Source organism: Gossypium hirsutum, chromosome A13 (genome assembly GCF_007990345.1).
Source record: "Gossypium hirsutum isolate 1008001.06 chromosome A13, Gossypium_hirsutum_v2.1, whole genome shotgun sequence".
Lineage (NCBI taxonomy): Eukaryota > Viridiplantae > Streptophyta > Magnoliopsida > Malvales > Malvaceae > Gossypium > Gossypium hirsutum.
Window position 1 is genome coordinate 5,846,097 of NC_053436.1, and position 4,195 is coordinate 5,850,291.

At 39.6% G+C, this 4,195-nt stretch overlaps 1 long non-coding RNA gene across 1 annotated transcript; it reads left to right on the forward strand.

The window, feature by feature from the left end:
* LOC107894972 (uncharacterized) lies at window positions 1-1,775 on the forward strand. The gene is made up of 3 exons (XR_001683336.2): window positions 1-891; window positions 990-1,062; window positions 1,322-1,775. It is a non-coding gene; the product is annotated as an uncharacterized lncRNA (long non-coding RNA).
* The last annotated feature ends 2,420 nt before the right edge of the window (window positions 1,776-4,195 follow it).

The following is a 4,195-nucleotide window of genomic DNA, read 5'->3' on the forward strand; positions in this document are numbered from 1 at the left end:
GAAGTTCTTATCTGGTTGATTAATTGACCTTTTTGTTGTTTTCCTTTTTCAGATTCTTCTTATTATCTTAAAAATTGTAAAACATTCCTTTGGAATGTTTCGACAAAATAATTTAAATTTTTTTCTTTTGATCAATTATTATTGTTGTTTACAACAATAGTTATTGACTGTGCCCAATCATCTATAGTTTTTTCATATTACAATATTAAAATATTATTCAAGTCTAAATATATTTCACCTTGGGTCATATTTTTTTTATTTAAATCATCAACCCTATGTGCTATAGGTTGACTAAGTTGACTAGATGACTTTCCTAGATATTTTGCTTAATGGTTCATGATCATGTTTAAATTTTATAGTAGGAAAATTTTCTTCTAAATCATTAGTAAAAACATATGATTGTAAAAAATTAAAAAAAACCCTTTTTAAATTGAGTTTGTTGGTTGTAAATGACAATTTATTTTTGTAAAAGTTTCTACAGGTAAAAATTTTCTAGCTTTATTATATAAACATAATCTAAATATTTTATTCATGGTAGGATTATTTGTCCCTTTATTCATAAAATACTAGAATATATCAAGAAGATTGTTTATTTCCTTAATATCTATATATTCTATTTCAAGCTCATCCCAATCTCTATATAAAATAGATTTTAATAATAAATCATGAGCTTTATTTTCTTTAGTTGTCTTTTCAATTAAAAATTGTGAAAACTTGGTAAGAGCTTTTCTGAAATTAGCTCTTTGTTCAAAAATATGGGTAAACCTAAGGTGTAAACCTTACGACTCACAGTTCGAGAATCTCCCTTAATCTCCACCTCTCTCAACCCAAAGTGTAAACCTAGTTGCAGTGCTTGAAGGCACGCCACTGCTTCTGCTGCAAAGGCGGTCGGTATGTTCGAGTTCATGATTGATTTTGAGCAAATAACCTCAGCGTTAGCATTTCAAATAACTAAACTAGAACATGATTCCTTTTTGTGTTTGTTAAAGTCGGCGTCGAAATTAATTTTCAACCTTATTCCTACCGGAGCGACCCATCTGGCCGAATAGAACCGCTATACAGGTATAGTCACCTTCAACCCATCAAGTTCTTGCATAAATTTTTTCACAAAAAACAACAATTTGAGTACCTGTTTTAATTTAACCTTCATGAATAAATCTGTTTTTGGAGGTCCAAATCGCCCAAAGTGTACATGTTATAACTCTGTAATTAACTGTAGATCTAGAATCAAAGATATTTTTTAACCAGTCCCTCAAGTCAGTGTTTTCATAAAAAATAGGCCAAATAATACTCAAATTCTCCCATGTTTCCTTTGCTCTAGTGTCATGGGTTGCGAATGGAAACTTGCAACAATGATGGACTTTTGCGATTTATCGCTTTTGAGGGAAGTTATTTGGCCCAATCAAACTGGTCCAGTGCTTGGAGAGATTGAAACCCATCTCCGGAGCTCGGCAAATATGGAAAGTAATATTCAAAGATATGCTTGGCAAATATGGAAGGGGATCTTCAAAGATATGCGATCCTAGACTTTAATGTAATCTTTAGAAGATACGATTCTGTAATATTAGAGATTTGATATCTTGATAGCTTTAGATCTTAGCCATTGATGTATTTCGATTTGTACCGTTGATATTGGAAAGGCTCGACTATAAATAGAGGCCTCTCCTCCTTATTGTATTCATTCAGTGATTAATAGAATTTTGAGAGCATTCACTCAAACTTTTCTCTCAAGTGTTCTTATTATTCTATGGCTTTTGTTCATCTTTTGAGATCGTTCTTACTTCGTTCTTCTGCTGTTCTTCGTGGGTTCTTTAGAGGAGTTCTATTGAATCCTCAATTGTTGCGAGATAGGCTGACTTAGACGTTTTTGAGCGGAGAAACGCTTAAGGCCGCACGAATTGCTTGGAAAAACTCTAAGTCCGTGACAGTTGGTATCCGAGCCAGTGTTCGAAGGCACCGTTGAACGATGTCGAAAGGAGCTGCTGAGAATACTGATGGAATAGAGACTCGTAGGAGGGCTAGGAAAGCTAGCCGTTCGAGGGACATACTGTCGGTTTTGGAAGATCGAGTCGTCACTTTCGAAGAATCCGTGGGGGATGTCAAGGAGAGGGTTGATGATATTGATGATAAAGTCAATGATGGGTTGCAGTCTATGCAAGAGCAACTCAAAGAGTATGTGTTGGATAATATTGAGAAGCTGACGAGTAGGGATGATGCCATCGAGACTATGATGGTTGGTAAGACTGATGCCATGAAGGCTATGATAACGGCCTTGAAAGAGGAGATTGCGGAGCTCAAGGGTGAACTCACAATCTACAAGGTTGCTTTGGGCAATGGAGGGTTGGCTGCTGTCACACCCAAGCCCAGCGTGGATGTTCCCAAGCCAAAGGAGTTTAAGGGAACAAGGTCCGCAAGAGAAGTGGACAATTTTCTGTGGGGAGTCGAGCAATACTTTCGTGCCAAGGGCATTGCTGATGATGCCACTAAGGTAATTACTGCTGTTATGTATCTTACTGACATTGCCTTATTGTGGTGGCGTCGTAGGTCCACCGATGTGAGACGTGGTGGGACAAAAATTGGAACTTGGAAGGAGTTTCAATATGAGTTCAAAGTGCAGTTATGAAGCTCGAGCAAAGTTGCGCCGGTTTTCGCAACAAGACACTGTGAGGGAGTATGTGCAGGAGTTTAGCAAACTCATGGTTCAAATTTCTGATATGGGTGAGAAAGAGGCATTCTTTTCCTTCATGGATGGGTTGAAACCATGGGCGAAGCAAGAGTTGCAACGCCGAGGAGTCCAAGAACTTACTAAGGCCATGTCTGTAGCAGAATCGTTGGCTGAATTTGGTGGGAAGAAAGACAGGCCTGAGTCTTTTAAGCCCAAGTCCTAGTCAAAGGGAAATAGTGGGGGAGACAAAGAAAGGCCCCCTAGAAATGACAACGGTAAGAAGCCTTGTGACAAAAGGAAGAGTGGGTCTATAAGGTGCTTCCATTGTGATAGACCAAACATGATTAAGGATTGTCCAAAGAAGGCTGCGTTATCTGCTGTGGAAGCAAAAGTGGAGTCCGATGTGGAGGATAACAATCTTGGTTCAATATTAGGGGGTGTTGAAGACAAGATGAGTCATGGGCTGATGTTTGCAGACATCATGGTAGCTGGCAAAAAGTTGAATGCACTTGTCGACACAGGTGCGTCTGATTTATTTATGTCCGAAGGGGCTGCGCATAAACTTGGCCTCAAGATTGAAAATGAGCCGGGTCGGATTAAGATGATGAATTCGGAAAGTGTTCCAACCAAGGGGGTTACAAAGGGAGTAAAACTCCAATTTGGCGATTGGACCAGTACGGCATCCATCAAGGTAATACCACTTGATGACTATGATTTTGTAGTTGGATTGAGTTTTCTTGATCAGGTTAATGTGACGATTTGTCATTCCGGTAATTTCATGGTGATTTCGGATTCGAACCATCAATGTATGGTGAGATTGACAAGAAAGGGGAGCCTCGAAGGGAAAATATTGTCCGCAATCCAATTTGTTAAGGGAGTACGTAGAGATGAATTCTCCTACTTAGCCACTTTGAAGATTGAGGAAACCGGTAAGACTGTGGGTGAGATCCCTAAGGAAGTGGGCCAAGTATTACAATCCTTTCGAGATGTGATGCTTGCAAAGTTGCCAAAGAATTTGCCACCTAAGAGGGAGGTGGATCATAGGATCGAATTGGTGTCCAACATGGTGCCGCCAACTAGGGCCCCATATCGTATGTCCCCACCGGAATTGGAGGAATTACGGAAACAGTTAAAGGAGCTTTTAGATGCGGGATTCATTAGGCCATCTAAATCTCTGTATGGTACACCGGTGCTATTTTAAAATAAACATGATGGGTCATTACGGATGTGTATTGATTATCGGGCCCTAAACAAGATTATCGTGAGGAATAGGTACCTTATTCCCCTCATTGCAGACTTGTTCGATCAGCTTGGTAGTGCGAGATGGTTTACCAAGTTGGACTTGAGATCGGGGCACCACCAAGTTTGGATAGCCGAAGGAGACGAGCCAAAGACAACTTGTGTGATGCGGTATGGCTCGTATGAGTTTTTGGTGATGCCATTCGGACTCACGAATGCCCCAGCTACATTCTGCACCTTAATGAATAAGGTACTTCAACCTTTCCTTGATCGTTTCGTGGTTGTTTACCT